The 23,512-nt window shown below is 40.3% G+C and overlaps 1 protein-coding gene across 3 annotated transcripts in view; it reads right to left on the bottom strand.

Annotated features, from left to right (window-relative positions):
* Positions 1-23,512, bottom strand: part of LOC100660529 (zinc finger protein 345-like) — a 105,813-nt gene that overhangs the window by 33,078 nt on the left and 49,223 nt on the right. Inside the window, exon 1 of one of the 3 annotated variants that reach the window (XM_010601439.3) lies at positions 22,594-22,652. The exons of 1 other annotated variant lie outside the window; for it this stretch is intronic. The gene's annotated coding sequence lies outside the window, so the exon portion shown is untranslated. Of the gene's footprint in view, positions 1-21,258; positions 22,290-22,593; positions 22,653-23,512 lie in introns of those variants that run through there. One more of the 3 variants, XM_023541211.2, reaches the window with a different exon arrangement.

The following is a 23,512-nucleotide window of genomic DNA, read 5'->3' as shown; positions in this document are numbered from 1 at the left end:
AGGAAAACGTGAACAAAAATAATGACTAAATAGACAAAATCACAGGGAAAAAAGGACAAAATCAGGGGAAACACAAAGGATTAATTTATGAAAATAATATGGAAACAAAACGTCAAAGTAAACAACTAAAAATCATACAAATATTAGAAACCCAAAAGATAAACAAGCTTTCAGAAATGGACAGTGCAACAGAAGATTTCAGGAGCAAATCTGAAACGATGGAAGACAGGACCAATGAAATTCAAGACAAATAGTTGGATATCGCTTTGAGAAAAAATTTAAGAGGAAAACTGAAGAAACCCTGAGAATGATTTGGGACAATCAAAAGTAAAAATCTGTGCATGATCAGAGTTCCAGAGCAGGGGGAGAAAAAGGAAAACACGGAGAGCATAATTGAAGATTTGCTGACAGAAAACTTCTCTAATATGAAAGATGACCATCAAATAAGCTCAATGAACCCCATGTAGATTAGGTTCCAAAAAAAAAAAATCACTGAGTGGGGCCAAGATGGTGGAGTAGTCAGACACTTTCGGTGATCCCTCCTACAACAAAGATCTGAAAAAACAAGTGAAACAATTATACATACAACAAGCTAGGACTTCTTAACGTCAAAGACAAAGTTAGGAAATCGGACTGAGCGGCAGGCGGAGGGAGAGACGGTTCAGAAGCAGTGAGAAATTGCCGGACCTGACTCAGCGGGAGCCAGCACCACTCAGGCACGATCCCCAGAAGCAACTGCGGCAGGACTGGTGGCAGTGTTCAGGACATAGTTTCCTCAGGGAAAGACAGCGAGCCGCACAGTCTACTCATACCTCTGGAACCAGAGAAGAACAGAGCTCTTGGCAAAAGCTAAGTACTTGCGTTTACTTTACCACGCCCTCCCAGCCCCCAAGCCAGCTTCAGTGGCTGTCAATTTCCCTGGCCCTGAAATAGGTCCTGCTGTGTGTCGTGGGCCATTCTTCCGTCCTTGGAGAAGGGATAAATTAACAACTGTGGGAAAATATAATCTGCCAGCTCCACTAAGCTGGGGAGCACAGGACAGAAGTGGTTCCTGTCCAGGCACAAACAGTCCACATACTTTGAATACATTTCACCCCTGCATGGACCTGTGTGTGCCCATTTAAGGAGATTAGGCCCTTGTTACTACAACAGTGTATGTGTTTGAGATCTGAATTCAACTGTTTCAGCTATGTGGTAGAGAGATAGGTTTTTGACGTTTGACACTGCTTTGCCTATTAAACAGGGTCCTCACCTACACACATCATGTCACCTAGCCACCCATGACAGGGGTCCAAGGATAAGTGGTGCCTCCCAGTCCTTACAACCAAAAGCATTGGGTGCCCACGATTCGACTGCAAAACCCACCCATCCCTGTGCTCTAGGGAACAGGGATGCTCCTTCCTCACAGACACTTGGGACGGTTGTCAGCTCCCTGCCTCTTTCAGAGCATGACCCCTGCTGCAACCATATACCTGTTCCTACACCAATCACCCCTGCCCCTCTAAGGCTGTAGGACAAAGTCTGTATCACACACTTGGTGACCAACCACTTGGGCACCTGAGCCAAATCCATACAAGTAAATGGACTCCTAGGCTCATATACCTGGTATCAGCTCTAGCCATCTCATGACAGGACCTTAGAGCTGCAAAGGCACAAATAATAAAGCTAGCTCACTCAAGCAGCCTATCTGGGCATAACAAAACAAAACAAAGCGAGACACTACAATACAGTAAGCAAACAGAAATTAATACCATAACTTATAGATGGTCCGGAGACAACAGTCACTATCAAGCCACTTAAAGAAGCAGACCATGATCGCTTCAACAAGCTCTCAAAACAAAGAATCAAGGAATCTTCTGGATGAAGACGTATTCCTGGAATTACCAGATGTAGAATACAAAAAGATTAATATATAGAACTCTTCAAGGGATCAGGAAGGAGATCAGGCAAAACGCAGAAAAAGCCAAGGAACACACAGATAAAGAAGTTGAAAAAATTAAAAAGGTTATTCAAGAACATAATGAAAAATTTAATAGCCTGCAAGAATCCATAGACAGCAATCAGAAATTCAGAAGATTAACAATAAAATTACAGAATTAAACAATTCAGTAGGAAGTTAGAGGAGCAGAATTGAGGAACTGGAAGGCAGAATTAGTGAGACTGTAGATAAAACACTTGGCACCAATAAACTCGAAGAAAAATCAGATAAAACAATTTTTAAAACCAAAGAAACCCTAAGAATCATGTGGAACTCTATCAAGAGAAATAACCTACAAGTGATTAGAGTAACAGAACAGGGAGGGATAACAGAAAACACAGAGAGAATTGTTGAAGATTTATTGGCAGGAAACTTCCTTGATATCATGAAAGATGAGATGATGCCTAAACAAGATACTCATCAAACCCCACATAAGGTAGATCTCAAAAGAAAGTCACCATGACATATTATAATCAAACCTGACAAAACCAAAGGTAAAGAGAGAATTTTAAGAGTGGTAAAGCATAAATAAAAAGTTGCCTACAAAGGAGAGTCAATAAGACCGGACTACTCCACAGAAACCATGCAGGCAAGAAGGCAATGGGATGACTTACATAAAGCATTGAAGGAAAAAAATTGCCAGCCAAGAATCATATACCCAGCAAAACTGTATCTCAAATATGAAGGCGAAATTGGTGTTTCCAGGTAAACAGAAGTTTAGGGAAGTTTTAAAAACCAAACCAAAACTATAAGAAATACTAAAGGGAGTTCTCTGGTTAGAAAATCAATAATACCAGATATCAACCCAAGTCTAGAACACAGGACAGAACAATCAGATATCAACCCAGATAGGCAAATCACAAAAATAAATCAAGATTTAAAAAAAACTCGAAACAGAGATGTCATTACATAAAAGATGACAACATTAAAACAATAAAGAGGAACTAAAAAATGTAGTCATTTATCTTTCACATAGAAAGTCAAGGCAATATAAAGAAATAAAAGTTAGGTTTAAACTTAGAAAAATAGGGGTAAATATTAAAGTAACCGCAAAGGAGACTAACAATCCTACACACCAAAATAAAGTACAAAAAAAACATAAACACTCAGCAAAAACAAAGTCAGCAACAATTAATAAGAGGAAAAAATATATAAACTACTCAGCACAAAAAATTAAGTGGAAAAAAGAAACTGTCAAAAACACACAAAAAGACATCGAAATGACAGAACTAAACTCATTTACCTACCCATAATTACGTTGAATGTAAATAGACTCAATGTACCAATGAAGAGACAGAGTGTGGCAGAATGGACAAAAAAACACGATCCGTCTATATGCTGCCTAAAAGAGACACACCTGAGACTTAAAGACACAAACTAAAACTCAAAGGATAGAAAAAAATATAACAAGTGAACAACAATCGAAAAAGAGCAGGAGTGGCAATATTAATTTCTGACGAAATAAACTTTAAAGCTAAATCCACCACAAACGATATGGAAGGACACTATATAATGATTAAGAGGCAATATACCAGGCAGATATGACCATATTAAATATTTATACACCCAATGATAGGGCTGCAAGATACATAAAACAAACTAACAGCATTGAAAAATGAGATAGACAGCTCCACAATAACAGTAGGAGACATCAACACACCACTTTTGGTGAAGGACAGAACATCCAGAAAGAAGATCAAAAAGGACGCAGAAGAGCTAAATGTCACAGTCAACCAACTTGACCTCACAGACATATACAGAACATTCCACCCAACAGAAGCCAAGTGTATTTTTCCAATGTACATAGAACATTCTCTAGAAGAGCTCATGTACTAGGTCATAAAGCAAGCCTTAACAGAATCCAAAACATCAAAATATTACAAAGTGACTTCTCTGACCATAAAGTCATAAAAGTAGAAATCAATAACAGAAATAGCAAGGAAAAGAAATCAAACACATGGAAAACTGAACAATACCCTGCTCAGAAATGACTGGGTTACAGAAGAAATTAAGGATGGAATAAAGAAATTCAAAGAATCCGATGAGAAAACACTTCCTATCAGAACCTTTGGGACACAGCTAAAGCAATGCTCAGAGACCAACATAAATCAATAAATGTACACATCCAAAAAGAAGAAAGGGTCAAAATCAAAGAAGTATCCCTACAACTTGAACAAATAGAAAGAGAGCAACAAAAGAAACCCTCAGGCACCAGAAGAAAGCAAACAACAAAAATCAAAGCAGAATTAAATGGAACAGAGAACAGAAAAACAACTGAGTTAACAAAACAAAAAGCTGGTTCTTTGAAAAAATTAACAAAATTCATAAACTACTGGCCAATCTGACAAAAGAAAAACAAGGGAGGAAACAAATAACCCAAATAAGAAATGAGATGGGTAATAATATCACAACAGACCCAACTGAAATTGAAAAAATCATACCAGATTACTATGAAAAATTGTACTCTAACAAATTTGAAAACCTAGAAGAAATGTATGCATTTCTAGAAACACACTACCTACCTAAACACAGAGGTAGAAAAACTAAATAAACCCGCAACATAAGAGATTGAAAAGGTAATTAGAAAACTCCCAATAAAAAAAAAAGCCCCGGCCCTCACAACTTCAATGGAGAATTCTACAAAACTTTCAGAGAAGAGTTAACACCACCACTAGTGCAAAAGTAAGGATGGAATACTCCCGAACTAATTCTATGAAGCCAGTATATCCCTGATACCAAAACCAGGTAAAGACACCACAAAAAAAGAAAATAACAGGCCTATATCCCTCATGAATTTAGATGCAAAAATCCTCAACGAAATTCTAGCCAACAGAATTCAACAACATTATCAAAAAGATAATTCCCCATGACTGTTAAGACTAAGCACTGATTACTTGGCAGAAACATGCAGGCAAGAAAGCAATGGGATAACACACATAAAACCTTAAAGGAAAAAAATTGCCAAAAATAATATATCCTGCAAAGCTCTCACTCAAATGATGGCAAAATCAGGGCCTTTCCAGATAAACAGAAACTAAGAGAATACGTAAAAACCAAACGAAACTCACAAGAATTATTAAAAGGAGTCCCTCAGTTAAAGAACAAACAACATCAGGAATCAATCATGAAACACAGGACAGAATCAGCCAGATATCAATGCAGATAATGAACTCACAAAGGTAAAACAAAACTAAAATATTTACAGCAGAGAACCAGAGAGGTAAATCTGTAAATGACAAAAACATCAGAACGACAATAGATGGAATAGACGATGTAAGCATAGAATTCAAAAAAAGACGAAGTCAAGGTGATACCAAGTAATAAAAGACTGGTTTGAACCTAGGAAGATAGGCGTAAATTTCAAGGTAACCACAAAAAAGGTTAACAAATCAATCATTAAAATAAAGAAGAAAAAAAAAGTCTCAGTAAACACAAAATCTACAAAAACGACCTAAACAAACAAACAAAAAAATCCACGAAGTAGTGCAGCAAAGAACAGTAACAGGAGCAAATAAAATGTCAGCATCACACACACACACACACACACACACACACACACACAAGCACGAAATGACAGCAATAAACTCACATCTAGCAATAATCACGCAGAGTGTAAATGGCTTAAATGCACCCATAAAGAGAGGAATAGAATGGATAAAAAAAAAGTACAAATCAATATGCTGTCTACAAGAGACACACCTTAGAAACAAAGACAAATATATTAAAAATCAAAGGATGGAATAAAAAACATCAAGCAAACAACCAAAAAATAGCAGTAGCAATACTCATCTCATATAAAATAGACTTAAAAACACTGTAAGAGACAAGAAACGACATTATATAATAATTAAAGAGGCAATCCATCATGAGAGCATAACCATAACAAATATCCATGCACCCAATTATATGGCTTTAAAATACATAAACAAATTCTAACACTGAAAGAGAAATTGACAGTTTTACAACAATAGTAGGAGACATCAACACACCAGTCTCAGTAAAAGACAGAACACCAAGAAAGAAACTCTAACAAAGATACAGAAGATCTAAAAGCCACAATCAACCAATGTGACCTCATATATATAGAACACTCCACCCAACAGGAGCAAAGTACACATTCTTTTCCAACGCACATGCAGCACATGGAATGTTCTCCAGAACAGACCATATCTTAGGCCACAAAGCAACCCTCAACAAAATCCAAATTGCTGAGATAACACAAACCAACTTCTCTGATCACAATGCCATAAAAGTACAAATTAATGGCAGGAACAGCAAGGGGAAAAAAAATCACATACACGGAAACTGAATAATACCTTGGGTAATAGAATAATACCTGGGTAATAAAATAATACCTGGGTAACAGAAGTTCATAATGGATCAAAGACCTAAATATAAAATCAAAAACTATAAAGATCATAAAAAAAAAGTCAACGCCAGAAGCCCTAATACACGGCAGTAACAGGATATAAACTGTAATTAACAATACACAAACACCAGAAGAGAAGCTACATAAAGGGACTTCTAAAAATTAAACACTTATGCTCATCAAAAGACTTCACCAAAAGAGTAAAAAGAGAATCCACAGGATGAGAAAAAATTTTTGACCATGACAAATCGAAGGACTAATTTCTAATATCTACAGGAAAATCCAACACCTCTACAACAAAAAGACAAATAATCCAATTAAAAACTGGGCAGACACTTCACCAAAGAAGACATTCAGGTGGCTAAGAAACATATAAGGAAATGCTCACGTTCACTACCCATTAGAGAAATGCAAATCAAAACTACAATGAGATACCACCTCACCCCAACATTACTGCCACCAATTGAAAAACAAGAAAATAAGGAATGATGGAGAAGCTGCAGGGAGATTGGAACTCTTATGCACTGCTGGTGGGAACACAAAATGGTACAAATATTTTGGAAAACGATTATGGCCCTTCCTTAAAAAGCTAGGAATAGAAATACCATATGATCCAGCAATCCCACTCCTAGGAACATAACCTAGAGAAATAAGAGCCATCACACAAATAGACATATGCACAACCATGTTCATTATAGCATTGTTCACAATAGCAAAAAGATGTAAACAACCTAGGTGCCCATCAACAGACGAATGGATAACCAAACTATGGTATACATACACAATGAAATACTATGCAATGATAAAGAACAATGATGAATCTTCGAACTATCTCACAACATAGATGAATCTGGAGGGCATTATGCAGAGTGAAATAAGTCAATCACAAAAGGACAAATACCGTATGAGAACACTATTTTAAAAACTCATGAAAAGGTTTACACAAAAAAGAAACCCTCTTTGATGATTGAGAGGGGAGGGGTGGGGACAGAAAAACACTAAGTAGACAATAGTAAGTGGTAATTGGTGAATGGTAAGACAGAACACAGTACTGGGGAAGCCAGCACAACTTGCCCAAGGCAAGGTCATGGACGCTCCATGGACACATTGAAACTCCCTGAGGGACCGAATTACTGGGTTGAGGGCTGTAGGGGCCAGGGTCTCGGGAAACATTTAGCTCAACAGGCATAACATAGTTTACAGAGAAAATGTTAAACATTCTACTTTGGTGAGTAGTGCTTGGGGTCTTAAAAGCTTGTGAACTGCCATCTAATATACTCCACTTGTCTCATCCCGTCTGACTCAAGGGAGAATGAAGAAAACCAAAGACACAATGGAAAGATTAGTCCAAAGGACTAATGGGCCACAACTACCACAGTCTCCACCAGACTGAGTCCAGCACAACTAGACAGTGCCCGGCTACCACCACTGACTGCTCTGACAGGGACCATAATATAGAGAAAAATGGAGAATAAAATTCTAACTCACCAAAAAAAAAAAAAGAAAAAGATCAGACTTACTGGTCTGACAGAGACTAGAGAAACCATAAGAGTATGGCCCCAGACACCCTTTTACCTCAGTAATGAAGTCACTTCCTAAGATTCACCCTTCAGCCAAAGAGCAGATGGGCCCATAACACAACATGAGACTAAACAGGCACATCAGCCCAAGAGTAAGGACAAGAAGGCAGGAAGGGACAGGAAAGCTGGTAATGGGGAACCCAAGGTTGAGAAGGGGAGTGTTGACATGTAGTAGGGTTGGCAATCAATGTTACAAAACAATACGTGTATTAATTGTTCAATGGGAAGCTAGTCAGCTCTGAAAACCTACATCTAAAGTAAAATTTAAAAAAAAGGAATCAAAGATGGACTCAAAAATAATCAAAGGAGAACAAAAACACAACACACCAAATCCTTTGGTACACAGCAAAGGCAGGGCTCAGAGGTCAATTTATAGCAACAGATGCACACGTCAAAAAAGAAGAAACTGACAAAATCGAAACATTACCTATACATGTTGAACATGTATAGATAACAGCAGAGAACAGCAAAAGAAGCCCAGAGCCACCGGAAGGAAATAATAAAGATCAGAGCAGAAATAAATGAAATAGGGAGTAGAAAAACAGAAAAAAAATCAACGAAACCAAAAGCTGGTTCTTTGAAAAGATTCACAAAATTAACAAACCACTGGCCAAACTGATAAAAGAAATACAGTAGATGGTGCAAATAATACAAATACAAAATGAAATGGAGTGCATTACAACAGACCCAACTGAAAAAGGATAATAACAGAGTACTATGAAAAACTGTACTCCAACAAATTTGAAAACCTAGAGGAAGGCACAAACTTCTAGAAACACACTACCTACCTAAACTAATACAAACTGAGGTAGAAAATATGAACAGACTCGTAACAAGACAAGAGGCTCAAAAGGTAATAAAATTAAAAAATTCCCTGGCTCTGATGATTTCACTCGAGAATTCTACCAAATGTTCAGGGAACAGCTTGCACCAGTACTATTTCAGAACACAGAAAAAGGCGGTATGCTCCATATTCATTCTATGAAGGCAGCATAACTATGACACAAAAACCAGACAAAGAGACCATAAAAAAAAAATATATATATATATATATATAAACTGATATGTCTTATGAATATAGATGTAAAAATTCTCAACAAAATTCTAACTAATAGAATTCAGCATATCTAAGAATACATTCTGACCAAGTGGGATTCACACCACATATGCATGGATGGCTCAAGTTAGAAAATCAATCAGCATACTCCACCACATAAATAAAACAAAACAAAAGAATCACATGATCATCTCAACACAGAAAAGGCATCTGGTAAGTCCAACACCCATTCCTGAAAAAACTCTTTAAAAAAATTGGTGTAGCAAGGAAATTCCTTAACATAATAAAGGGCATCTAGCGCTGGTGGCACAGTGGTTAAGAGCTCAGGCTGCTAACAAAAGGTTGGCAGTTCGAATTCACCAGCCACTCCTTGGAAACCCTATGAGGCAGCTGTACTCTACCCTATAGGGTCACTATGAATCATGGATGAATTTGAAGGGCACTATAAAAAATGCCAAGTGAAATAAGTCAATCAGAAAAGCAAAAATACTGTATGAGCCCGCTATTATAAAAACTCTGAAAAGGTTTACAAACAGAAATGATCCTTGAAGGTTACTAGTGAGTGGAGGGGTGAGGGAAAAACACTAACTAGACACTAAAACCCTAACTAAACAATAACGCCTCCATGCATCTGTCAGTCTGTCATACCGTGGGGGCTTGGGTGTTGCTGTGATGCTGGAAGCTATGCCACTGGAATTCAAATACCAGCACAGTCACCCATGGCGGGCAGATTTCAGTTGAGCTTCCAGGCTAAGAAAGACGAGGAAGAAGGACCCAACAATCCACTTCTGAAAGGAATCAGCCAGTGAAAACCTTATGAACAGCATCAGAACACTGATACAATGTTGAAAGATGAGCACCTCAGGCTGGAAGGCACTCAAAAGATGACTAGGGAAGGGCTGCCTCCTCAAAGCAGAGTCGACCTTCATGACATGCATGGAGTCAAGCTTTCGGGACCTTAATTTGCTGATATGGCATGACTCAAAATGGAAAGAAACAACAGCAAACATCTGTTAATAATCGGAACATGGAACATACAAAGTATGACTCTAGAAAAACTGGAAATTGTCAAAAATGAAATGGAACACATAAACATCGATACTCTAGCATAAGTAAGCAGAAATGGAGTGGTATTGGACATTCTGAATCAGACAATGACATGGTCTACTATGCCAGGAATAACAACATGAAAAGGAATGGCGTTACATTCACCCTCAAAAAGAACATTTCAAGATCTAGCCTGAGGTACAACACTGTCAGTGATAGGATAATATTCATATACCTACAAGGAAGACCAGTTAATACGACTACGATTCAAATTTATGCACAAACCACTAAAAGCCAAATATGAAGAAACTGAAGATTTTACAAGTTCTACAGTCTGAAATTGATCGAACATACAATCAGGATGCATTGATAGTTACTGATGACTAGAATGCGGAAGGTGGAAACAAGAAGCATCGGTAGATCTAAAATGATAAAGACCATGGAAGAAAAAATAGGGACAACGTTAGGACCCCCAATACATGGCATAAACAGTATAGAAAACATTATAAAGAATGTAGGAAAAAAAACAGATAACTGGGAGCTCCTAAAAATCAAACACCTATGCTCATCCAAAGACTTCACCAAAAGAGTAAAAAGACTACCTACAGGTTGGGAAAAAGTTTTAGCTATGACATTTCTGATCAATGCCTGATCTCTAAAATCTACACGATACTGCAAGACTCAACTGCAAAAAGACAAATAACCCAATTAAAAAATGGGCAAAAGATATGAACAGACACTTTACTAAAGAAGACATTCCAGTAGCTAACAGATATATGAGGAAATGTTCACGATCATTAGCCATTAAAGAAATGCAGATCAAAACTACCATGAGATTTCATCTCACTCCAACAGGGCTGGCATTAATCCAAAAAACACAAAATAGTGCTGGAGAGGCTGTGGAGAGATTGGAACACTTATACACTGTTGGTGGGAATGTAAAATGGTACAACACCACTTTGGAAATCTATATGGCGCTTCCTTAAAAAGCTAGAAATAGAACTACCATACAATCCAGCAATCCCACTCCTTGGAATATATTCTAGAGAAATAATAGCCTTTACACGAACAGATATATGCACACCCATGTTTATTGCAGCACTGCTTACAATAGTAAAAAGCTGGAAGCAACCAAGGTTCCCATCAATGGATGAACGGATAAATAAATTATGGCATATCCACACAATGGAATACTACGCATCGATAAAGAACAGTAATGAATCTGTGAAACGTTTCATAACATGGAGGAACCTGGAAGGCATTATGCTGAGTGAAATTAGTCAGTTGCAAAAGGACAAATATTGTATAAGACCACTATTATAAGAACTTGAGAAATAGTTTAAACTGAGAAGAAAACACTCTTTTCTGGTTACAAGAGGGGGGAGGGAGGGAGGGAGGGAGGGAGGGAGGGAGGGAGGGAGGGAGGGAGGGAGGGAGGGAGGAAGGGAGGGAGGGAGGGTGGGAGGGGGCACTCACTAATTAGATGGTAGATAAGAACTACTTTAGGTGAAGGGAAAGAGAACACACAATACAGGGAGGTCAGCACAACTGGACTAAAGAAAAAGCAAGGAAGTTTCCTGAATAAACTGAATGCTTCGAAGGCCAGCGTAGCAGGGACAGGGGTCTGGGGACCATGGTTTCAGGGGACATCTAAGTCAATTGGCATAATAAAATCTATTAACAAAACGTTCTGCATCCCACTTTGAAGAGTGGCGTCTGGGGTCTTAAACACTAGCAGGCAGCCATCTAAGATGCATCAATTGGTCTCAACCCACCTGGATCAAAGGTGAATGAAGAACACCAAGGACACAAAGTGATTACAAGTCCAAGAGACAGAAAGGGCCACATGAACCAGCGACTACATCATCCTGAGACCAGAAGAACTAGATGGTGCCTGGCTACAACCGATGACTGCCCTGACAGAGAACACAACAGAGAACCCCTGAGGGAGCAGGAGGGTAGTGGGATGCAGACCCCAAATTCTCATAAGACCAGACTTAATGGTCTGACTGAGACTGGAAGGACCACGGTGGTCATGGCCCCCAGACCTTCTGTTGTCCCAAGATAGGAACCATTCCCGAAGCCAACTCTTCAGACATGGATTGGACTGGACAATGGGTTGGAGAGGGATGCTGGTGAGGAGTGAGCTTCTTGGATCAGGTGGACACTTGAGACAATGTTGGCATCTCCTGCCTGGAGGGGAGATGAGAGGGTGGAGGGGGTTAGAAGCTGGCGAAATGGACACGAAAAGAAAGAGTGGAGGGAGAGACCGGGCTGTCTCACTAAAAATTGGGAGTGTGTAGCAAGCTGTATATGGGTTTTTGTGTGAGAGACTAACTTGATTTGTAAACTTTCACTTAAAGCACAATAAAAATCATTTTAAAAAAAGCAAACCGAAGGGAAAAAAAAGAGATTGGTAGTTGTAAAATATGGCCATGGTGATAGAAACAATGCGGGAGATTGCATGATAAACGTTTGCAAGGCCAATGACTTCCTCACTGCAAATACCTTTTTTTCGCCATTATAAATGGCAACTACACACGTGGACCTCACCAGATGGATCACAAACGAATCAAATCAACTGTATCTGTAGGAAAACACGATGGAAAATGTCATTATCATTAGTCAGAACAAGGCTGGGGGCCAAATGCGAAACATACCATCAATTGCTCATATACAAGTTCAAGTTGAAGCTGAACAAAATTAGAACAAGTCAACAAGAGCCAAAGTATGACCTTGAGTATATCCCACTTGAATTTAGAAACCATCTCAAGAGTAGATTTGACACAACGAACACTAATGACCAAAAACCAGACAAGTTGTGGAGTGACATCAAGGACATCATACATTAAGAAGTCATTAAAAAGACAAGAAAGAAAGAAAACACCGAAGTGGATGCCAGAAGAGACTCTGAAACTTGCTCTTGAAGGTCTAGTAGCTAAAGCAAAACTAATAAATAAGTAAAAGAACTCACCAGAAGATTTCAAAGGGTGGCTGAGGAAGACAAAGTAAAGAATTGTAATGACATATGCAAAGATCTGGAGAGAGAAGGGAAAATATGCTCAGTATTTCTCAAGCTGAAAGAGCTGAAGAAAAAATTCAAGCCTAAAGTTGCAATATTGAAGGATTCTACGAGGAAAATATTAAGTGATGCAGGAAGCACTGAAAGAAAATGGAAGGAGTACAGAGTCACTGCACCAAAAAGAGCTAGTCAATGTTGAACCACTTTAGGAGGTAGCATATGATCAGGTAACGCTGGCACCTGAAGGAAGAAGTCAAAGCTTCAATGAAGTCATCAGCAAAACACAAGGCTCCAGAAACTGACAGAATACCGAGTGTTTCAAAAGATGCAGTGCCAAAAGTGCTCACTCATCTATGCCAAGATTTTGGAAGACAGCTATCTGGCTTATCAAGTGGAACCAAAAAACCAAACCCGCTGCCATTGAGTCTATTCCGACTCATAGCGACCCTATAGGACAGAGTAGAGCTGCCCCACAGAGTTTCCAAGGAGTGCCTAGCAGATTCGAACTACTGACCTTTTGGTTAGCAGCCACAGCACTTAACCACTATACCACTAGGGCTTCTTGATATTTATGCCTATTCCCAAGAAAAAAAGGCATAGGATATTTATGCCTATTCCCAAGAAAGGTGGTCCAACAGAATTTGGAAAATATCGAACAACATCATTATCACAAGCAAGCGAAATTTTGTGAAGATCACTGAAAAGTAGCTGCAGCAGTACATCGACAGGGAACTGCCAGAAATTCAAGATGGATTCAGAAGAAGATGTGGAACGAGGGATATCATTGCTAATGTCAGACAGATGCTGGCTGAAAGCAGAGAATACCAGAAAGATGTTACATGTGTTTAACTACGCAAAAGCATTCAACTGTGTGGACCATAACAAATTATGGATAACACTGCAAAGAATAGGAATTCCAGAACACTTAATTGTGCTCATGAGGAACCTGGACAAAGATGAAGAGGCAGTTGTTCGAACAGAACAAGGGGACACTGTGTGGTTTAAAGTCAGAAAAGGTGTGCATCAGGGTTGTATCCTTTCACCACACCTATTCAATCTATATGCTGAGTAAAGAATCCAAGAATCTGGACTGTATAAAGAAGGTCATGGAATCAGGATTGGAAGAAGAATCAAGAAAACTTGTGTTATAAAGATGACACAACGTTGCTTTCTGAAAGTGAAGACCACAGCCTTCAATATGGATTACACCTCAACACAAAGAAAACAAAAATCATCACAATTAGACAAATAACAAACATCATGATAAACAGAGAAAAGGCTCACGTTATCAAAGATTTCATTATACTTGGATCCACAAGGAAGCAGCAGTCAAGAAATCAAAAGACACATTGCATTGTGCAAATCTGCTACAAAATACGTATTTAAAGAGTTGCAAAGATGTCACCTTGAAGACTAAGGCGTGCCTCACTGAAGCTATGGTGTTTTCAATTGCCTCAAATGCATGCGAAAGCTGGACGATGAATAAGGAAGATCGAAGAGGAATAGACGCCTCTGAATTGTGGCACTGGGGAAAAATACTCAATGTGCAACAGACTGCCAAAAGAACGAACAAATCTATCTTGGAAGAAGAATAACCAGAATGCTCCTTAGAAGCAAGGACAGAGAGTCTATGTCTCATATACTTTGGACATGTAAACAGGAGGGACTAGTCACTGGAGAAGGACATCATGCTTGGTAAAGTAGAGGGTCAACGAAAATGAGGAAGACCCTCAATAAGATGAAATGACACAGTGGCTGCAACAATGAGCTTAAGCATAACGACGACTGTGAGGATGGCGAAGGAATGGGTAGTGTGTCGTTCTGTTGTACACAGGGCCACTATGAGTCAGAATCGACCAAATGGCATGTAACAATAAACACTAACTAGATAAGCGGTAAGTCTGATGAAGGGTAAGAACGTATACAATACTGGGGAAGTCAGCACAACTTGACCAAGGCAAGGTCATGGAAGCTTCACAGACACATCCAAACTCCCTGAGGGACTGAATTACTGGGCTAAGGGTTGGGGATCATGGTCTCTGGGGACATCTAGCTCAACTGGCACAACATAGTTCATAAAGAAAATGTACATTCTACTTTGGTGAGTAACGTCTGGGGACTTAAAAGCTTGAGAACAGCCATCTAATATGCTCCACTAGTCCCACCCTGTCTGAAGCAAGAGAGAGTGAAGAAAACTAAAGACACAAGGGAAAGATTAGTCCAAATGACTAATGGACTACAACTACCACAGCCTGCATCAGACTGGGTCCAGCACAACTAGATGGTGCCCATCTATCAGCACCAACTGTTCTGACAGGGATCACAATAGACAGTCCTGGATGGAGATGGAGAAAAATGTAAAACAAAATTCTAACTCACAAGAAAAAAAAAAGATCAGGCTCACTGATTTGACAGAGACTGGAGAAACCCCGAGAGTATGGCCCTGTACACCCTTTTAGCTCGGTAATGAAGTCACTCCTGAGGTTCACCCTTCAGTCAAAAATTAGACAAGCCTGTAAAACAAAATGAGATTAAAGGGACACACCAGCCCAGGGGCAAGGACGGGAAGGCAGGAAGGGCCAGTAAAGCTGGTAATGGGGAACCTAAGGTCGAGAAGGGGAGAGCGTGGACGTATCATGGGGTTGGCAAACAAAGTCACTAAACAATATGTGTATGAATTGTTTAATGAGAAACTAGTCTGCTCTGCAAACCTTCATCTATAGTACAATTTAAAACTGTAAAACAGAGTTCTTAGAAAATAAGGAAAATAGTTTCAGTCAGAAGCTTAGATGCATAAAAACGAAGGAAGAACATTAGAGGAGGAACAAATGAAGGTAAAATAAAATCTTTTTTTTATTCACCACTCATCGAAGAGATAACACCTTGTTAAAAATAATAGTAGTCACAATGGATATAGTGATTATAGCATATGGACAAGTGAAATGAAAGACAGCAATTTTACAAGGAACAGGAGAAAGGAATTGGGAATACTGATATAAGGTACTCTCACTACCTGTGAAGTGATACAGGGTAATTTCAATGTGGACTTGGATTAGTTATGAATGTAAAATGCAAACTCTAGGGTAACAAAATAATTTTTTTTAAAAAGGAAAAATATATATATAATTTATACGCTAAGTGTGAAGACAAAATGGAATCACATAAAATACTATCCAAAACAAGTGAAGGCAGAAAAGAGTAGCAGAAACAAACAAAAAAAAGAAACAAAGGCCAACAAATAGAAAATAGTAAAAATTAAGGTAGACAGTAAAACAATTATATTAATAACCACTTCGTCTAAATTACATGCTTTCAACTAAATTAAAAATTAAGCCACTATTATCAAAACTCATGAGAAGGTTTACATATACAAAGAAACAATATTCGATGGTAGGAGGGAGAGGGGGTGTGGGGAGGGAAAATCACTAACTAACTAGACATCCAAACTCCCTGAGGGATCAAATTACTGGGCTGAGGGCTGAGGACCATGGTCTCAAGGGAAATCTAGCTCAATTGGCATAGTTTATAAAGAATGTTCTGATTAATAGCACCTGGGGCCTTAAAAGCTTGTGAGCAGCAATCAAAGGTACTGCACTGGTCCCACACCATCTGGAGCAAGGGAGAGTGAAGAAAGCCAAAGACACAAGGGAAAGGTTAGTCGAAAGGACTAATGGACCACAACTACACAGTCCCCACCAGACTGAGTCCAGCACAAGTAGATGGTGTCCAGCTACCACCACCAATTGCTCTGACAGGGACCACAATAGAGGGTCCCAGACAGAGAAACAGAAAAATGTAAATTCAAAATTCAAGCTCACAAAAAAGACCAGACTTACTGGTCTGAAACTGGAGAAACCCCAAGAGTATGGCCCCTTTCAACTCAGTAATGAAGTCACTCCTGAGGGTTCACCCTTCAGTCAAAGATTAGACAGTCCCATTAAAAAAAAAAAAAAAAAAAGATTAAATGGACACACCAGCCCAGGGGCAAGGACAAGAAGGCAGGAGGGGACAGAAAAGCCGGTAGTGCAGAACCCAAGGGCGAAGGGGAGAGTGTTAACACATCATGGAGCTGGCAACCAATGTCACAAAACGTGTATTAATTGCTCAATGAGAAACTAATTTGGTCCGTAAAAATTCACCTATAACACCATAAAAAAACAAAAATCCTAGAATCAAATGAGAATGAAAACACATCATATCAAATCCTTTAGGACACAGCAATGGCAGTGCTCAGAGGTCAACTTACAGTAATAAACACACACACATCAAAAAAAAAAAAAAAGGGGGCCAAAATCAAAACATTTGCCCTACAATTCGAACAAATACAGAACAGAAATAGAAGGCCGAAGGCACCAGAACTAAAGAAATAATAAGGATTAGAACAGAAATAAATAAAGAAAACAACAAAAAGAATCAACAAGACCAAAAATTGGTTCTTTGAAAACACCAACAAAATCGACAAACCACTGGCCAAACCGACAAAAGAAAAACAAGAGAAGCAGATAACCCAAATAATGAGATGTGGAACATTACAACAGATCAAACTGAAATAAAAAAATCATAACAGAACACTATGAAAAACTGTACTCCAACAAATGTGAGAACCTAGAGGAAATTAACAAATTTCTAGAAACATACTACCTACCTAAACAAACACAAACTCAGAAAATCTCAACAGACTTGTAACGAGAAAAGATTAAAGAGGTAATAAAAAAAACTGCCAATCAAAAAAAGTCCTAGCCCAGAAACCTTCACTGGAGACTACCAAACATTTATAGAAGAGCTCACACCAACTCCAACTATATCAGAGTGTAGAAAAGGAAAGATTACTTCCAAGTTCATTCTATGAAGCCAGTAAAACCCTAATACCAAAACCAGGCAAAGACACCACAAAAAAAGAAAATTACGCACCACAATAGGAATAGAAGGGGAATTCCTCAACATAATAATGGGCATCTGTACAAAACCAACAGCCAGTATCGTTCTCGATGGAGAGAGGCTGAAAGCATCCCCCTCACACACACACACAAGAAAAAGACAACAATGCCCTTTATCACCACTCCTACTTATACCGTGCTAGAAGTCCTACCTAGAGCAATAACGCAAGAAAAATTTGAAAGGTGCAATCGATTTGGAAAGGAAGAAGTAAAACTATCCTTATTTGCAGATGATATGATACTATACATAAAGAACCCCAAAGATTCCAGAAGAAAACTACCGGAGCTAATAGAAAGACTCAGCAGAAGACCAGGATACAAGATCAACATACAAAAATCAGTTGGATTCCTATACACCAACAAAGACGAAAAGGAAATCAGGAAAACAATACCATTTATAATAGTCCCTAAAAATACAAAATTCTTAGGAACAAATCTAACCAGGGACATAAAAGACCTATACAAATAAAAGTACAAAACACTACTGGAGGAAATCAAAAGAGACCTACATACGTGGGAAAACATACCACACTCATGGACAGGAAGACTCAACATTGTGGAAATGTCAATCCTACCCAAAGCAATCTACAGAAATAATGCAATCCCAATCTAAATATCAACAGCATTCTTTAACAAGATGGAAAAACAAATCACCAACTTTATATGGAAAGGGGTGAGGCCCTGAATAAGGAAAGCATCACTGAAGAAAAGAACAAAGTAGGAGATCTCCCCCTAACTTATCTGAAAACCTACTCTGCAGCCACAGAAGTCAAAACAGCCTGGTACCATTACAAGGACAGATTCCTAAGCCAACAGAACCGAATGGAGACCCAAACATAAATTCATTCACCTATGGATAGCCGATCTTTGATGAAGGACCAAAGCCCATTAAATGGGGAAAAGACAGTATTTAACAAATAGTGCTGGCAAAACTGGATGTCCAATAAAAAAATGAAACAGGACCCATACCACATACCATACATAAAAACTACTGCAAAATGGATGAGAGACCTAAACATACAACCTAAAACTGTAAAACCCATGGAAGAAAAACTAGGGATGATGCTAGGAGCCCTAATACATGGCATAAATAGGACACAAACCGTAACTAACAATGCACAAACACCAGAAGAAAAACTAGATAACTGAGAGCTCCTAAAAATTAAACATGCTCATCAAAAGATTTCACTAAAAGAGTAAACAGAAACCTACAAACTGGAAAAAATTGGGGGCTACGACACTTCCAACAAGGGTCTAATCTCTAAAGTCCATAAGATACTGCAACACCTCAACAAGAAAAAGACAAATAACCCCGATAAAAAATGGGTAAAGGATAGGAACAGACACATCACTTAAGAAGAAATTCAGGCAGCTAACAGACACAAGAGGAAATGCTTACGATAATTAGCCATTAAACCAAAAAACCGAACCCATCGCCATCAAGTCAATTTCAAGTCATAGCAACCCTGTATTGGCTCATCAGAGAAATGAAAAAACTAAACTGAGACATCGTGGGAACTGCAACAACATCACAAAAAATTTGTGTATCAACTGCTGAACGAGAAACTAATTTGCTCTGTACACTTTCGCCTAAAGCACAACTGAAAAAACAAAAAAAAAAGAGCACCAAGGCCCAGAGTGGGCATAGTAATGTCCCGTGGTACCCACCTGGAAGCCAAATAAGGAAGGAGACCCACGCATTCAAGGCTTAGAAAGCCACGTATGTGTCGAGTAAGAGTCCTGTGACAACAATGTTTCTTAGTACTTAGTCCTTGGCCTCTTCTGCTACCTTTTACATCACGTTACAAGCACAGAGCTGGGAGCACCCAGCTCGTCCCACAACAAATCATATTTACCTCACCCTTTTATGCTAACAATTACCCAGTTCTCTGTGGTACTCACCACTTCCTGCCTCCAACCTCTGGAAGTCTAAGTGAATGTCCTCTACACAGCCCAAGAGGCCAGTGAAGGCAAGAGAGATGGGAGTGGAAGCATGGCCACCAAGCAGTCTGGAAGCAGATGAATAGTTTGGTCTACACAGGTGGTCAGCAGTTCAAATGCTTACTAGTGATTTACAGATGTCCCAGGCTGCCTAGATAGGATCAGTTCTTCCTGAGTCACACCTGGGACCCGAATTGGAAGAAGATGGAGGTGGGGTCAGGGACACAGTGTTGAGGTACGTAGGGAGTGACAGGTTTATGGCTTCAGCTCTTTCCCTGGCCAGGACTTCCTCCCAGGCTAAGGCATTGCTCCACCTTGGTAGTATTTCCATTCTTCATACAGCTCTGTAGGTTTCAACTGTATGGCAAGGAAATTACAAACGGAGCAATTTCCTCATGCCACAGCATGGGAGGCATCCCTACCCAGCCAGGCTAGAAAATTTGAATCTGATTTCCACAGGGTGTCAGGGACCCTAGGTTCAGGCTGGGGCTTTACTTGCGTATCTCTGCCTCTTCTAAATCCATATAAAAAATCCATATCAGCATTTATATTTGATATCAACATGGATGAATCATCAGGGACAACAGATTTTTCAAGTCTGGTCAATAAATTCATCTTGACTCCTTCATTTTTAATATGTGCAGTTAAACTCGCTTGATTTTTAATCTCATTTCATTTATATCATTGTAAAATGTGATTAGTATTTTTCCTCTCAATTTTGCAATTAACATTTTTTTCCTGTTGAGATCTTTTTCTTTCCCCCTCTGCATAGAGAGGTACAGAATCCTGATTACGTAAGATCTTGTTACCAAAAGTGAAATAAAAAGCTTTCATTCTGCCTGGAATTGTTATCTTGGGGGTATGGGGAGGCATGTGGGCTTTACAAAGATTAAATGCCAACCCTAGGCAGTGATAACCTAAAGACAGAAAATCACATTTGAGAAAATGCAGTGAGGAAATAAGGCCTCTTGAAATAAATCATCTGGATTAAGTGGCTATTACGAGTGAAAGAAAGTAACAGTAACTCCAGGGAATTCCAATTCTAAATTTTACGAACAGATTAAGTTAATGACTCTGGCATTAGCACTGCTTTCTCAAACAGGACAATTAAAACTATACATTTTAATTTTCAAACACCTGCAGTGACCGCTTCGTTATTATCTATATATTTATTCCTCTCTTCCTCTATATAAAATGGCAGCCTTTTGTTCCTCCCACCTTCAATAGATTTGATATACACACGTTAACTTCTTTCTATATCATAACGTTTGTTTGAAACACAAACTTATTCTCTATTTACATTACAAACGCCGTACATATTACTCACCAATTTGTTTCACTTCTACACGTTCAAAGTTATGTCCCATAAATCAACACTTTCCAGTAGCCGAACATTTCATATTTATCCAAATGAGGGCATTTTCTAAAATAATCTAAAAATGAGGCGCACTCAGCAACATTGAAGCGTGGCTGACCAGGACGTGCTGACACATTTGGAACACTTCTATAACGCACACCCCCCCGACTGTCCTCGATTCCAGTATCTGCTGCTCTTACAATGGAAATGTGCCGCGTTTTTACTGCAAGGAGCCTCCAACCTATTAAGTGCGGCTATTTGGTGGCAGACATTCCAGCTGCCTCACTGGCACTGAATCCGGCACAGATCCTGTCTATCCGTGCTTAGGGTTATGGGTGATCACTGGGTGTGTGAACTCTGTAAACTGCTTGTCTCCTATGTCAGCACCGTTCAGCCGTATCAGGCTGGCCATACTGTCTCTGACACAACTGTGAAGGCAATTTCTGGCTTAGTGAAAAATAAATTCCTGGAAATGCGTCTCTTAATATTCTCCTCCTCGAGTGGGGATACCTATGCTCCTAAATGAACGTACTAGTTCCAATCCATGTTCATAGGCCTACAAAATTAATCTAAAAACCAAACCCGCTGCTACTGGGTCAATTCCGACTATAGAGCCCTACAGCATATGGTAGAACTGCCCCACACGATTTCCACGGCTATAATCTTGACAGAGGCAGACTGCCACAACCTTCTCCCGCTCAGAGGATGGCGGGTTGAACCGCTAACCTTTTACTTAGCAGCCGAGCGCTTAGCTGCTGCGCCACCAAAGCCCGTTAACAAACCAGGGGAGGGGGAGACGCCTCCCCACAACCCCACTTCCTTGAGAACCCCCAAGAGCTTCCCAACAGTCCTTGCCGGCGGGGACGCAGGCGGACGACGGAGCCCGGTGCGGGGCGCACTCAGGCGGCGGCAGCGGGGCGCGCACAGGCTAACTCCCCGGGCTTGTCACCCCGCATTCCTCACAGACTCCCGGCGACGCGGACACCCCTGGTCTCCGCCCACGCACGGCCTCACCTATTAACGCCCCGACACACCTAGGCCTCGCCCCCCTACCTGGCCGTCCCGACGCGGCCGGCGCGGGACTCCTCAGCCGGGCTGGGAGAGCACAGCGGCCGCTTCGCTGCGCCGCCGGCCGAGGCCCAGGCCCCGGAGAAGAGGCAGCGCCGGCGGCGCGAGGCTGCAGGCCAAGTCCGGCTACGGAGGCCCCGCGGCCCGGCACCATCCGGAACCCCAGCGGGCCCCCCCGGCCGGCGGGCTGGACCTGGTACCGGCCCAGGCCGGACGCCGGCGGCGCCACAGACGTACCTCACGCCCCAGCCGGCCGACCGCGAATCATGGCTGCCGGCCGCGCACGCGCACTTCCGCTTCCTGCGCTGAGCTCTCGGCGGGAGGGGCGGGGTGCCGGCGCGGGGGCAGAAGGCTCCGCCCAGTGGTGGGCACGTTCAGGGACTTGGCCTCGGACTGGGTTCTTCCTCTTGCCTTTATTTCCTCCTTAAATAAAAGCTTTAAATCAGACACCCGTTGACAACTAGTCAGTCCTCACTCATAGCCACTCTATAGGACAGAGAACCCATAAGTTTCCTAAGGCTGTAATCTTTAACAGGGGAACCCTGGTGGCGTAGTGGTTAAGTGCTAGGGCTCTTAACCAAGAGGTCAGCAGTTCAAATCCGCCAGGCACTCCTTGGAAACTCTACGGAGCAGTTCTACTCTGCCCTATAGGGTCGCTATCAGTCGGAATCGATTGGACAGTAGTAGGTTGGTTTGTTTGTTTTTAATCTTTAACAGACTCAGACAAATCTCCATAGAGCTTACATTTTTCAGAGGCCACAGTCAACATCCACTAAACATTAAAAAAAAAAAAAACTGATAAGGAAATGAATGAAAAGTAGATAGGAGGATTAGGGAAAATAGGAAAAGTAGACTAATATTTACTGAAGAAATACTAAGAAGAGGGACAATTCACCTGAGTCTAAGAATTAAAACATTAGGGGTTCCCAATATGGAAAATGGATAGAAAGAAATTGCAATGAAGGCAGAAATGGCTTTTCCTCACTGATTTGGTGATTCATTGACTGGGTCTAAAGGAAAAAAGAAAGTTGTGTTGAGAACTGCTCCCAGATTTCTGACTGCGCGGCACACAACTTCCTTTGACTGATCACCTTGTAACTGTAAACTGTTGGTGCCATCAGTAAGATTGAAGGAAGAATATTAGGAAAAAAAAATT

The sequence above is a fragment of the Loxodonta africana genome, chromosome 3 (assembly GCF_030014295.1).
Source record: "Loxodonta africana isolate mLoxAfr1 chromosome 3, mLoxAfr1.hap2, whole genome shotgun sequence".
Classification (NCBI taxonomy): Eukaryota; Metazoa; Chordata; class Mammalia; order Proboscidea; family Elephantidae; genus Loxodonta; species Loxodonta africana.
The sequence above is the reverse complement of the archived record's forward strand: the minus strand, read 5'-3'. Positions and strand labels throughout refer to the sequence as shown.